General features: G+C 25.4%; 1 protein-coding gene across 1 annotated transcript in view; it reads left to right on the top strand.

The window, feature by feature from the left end:
• The window catches only part of EMH_0004870 (uncharacterized protein), a gene marked incomplete at both ends in the record, with an annotated part of 2,133 nt that overhangs the window by 975 nt on the left and 847 nt on the right, over positions 1-311 (top strand). The gene's annotated exons all lie outside the window — the stretch shown is intronic.

Raw genomic sequence — 311 nt, 5'->3', positions numbered from 1 at the left:
ATATATATATATATATATATATATATATATATATATATATATATATATATATATATATATATGTTTGTATTTGTATCTGTATTTGTGTATTTGCTTTAGTATTTCTATTTGTATTCGTATATGCATGTATCTATCTACGCATGCATATATTTGTATACGTATGTATGTATGTATATGTGTTTTGTATTTGTATTTTTATATACATTTGTATTTGTATTTGTGGTTGTTTCTGCATTGACTCTCATCGTCGTTCTGCCTTCTTTGTCTGTTGCTTGACAGCTAGCAGCAGGGTGTTTGTGTGTATCTACATA

Source organism: Eimeria mitis, genomic scaffold (assembly GCF_000499745.2).
Source record: "Eimeria mitis Houghton genomic scaffold, Emh_scaff240, whole genome shotgun sequence".
NCBI lineage: Eukaryota > Apicomplexa > Conoidasida > Eucoccidiorida > Eimeriidae > Eimeria > Eimeria mitis.
Note: the sequence above shows the minus strand (reverse complement) of the source record. Positions and strands in the feature narration are given on the sequence as shown.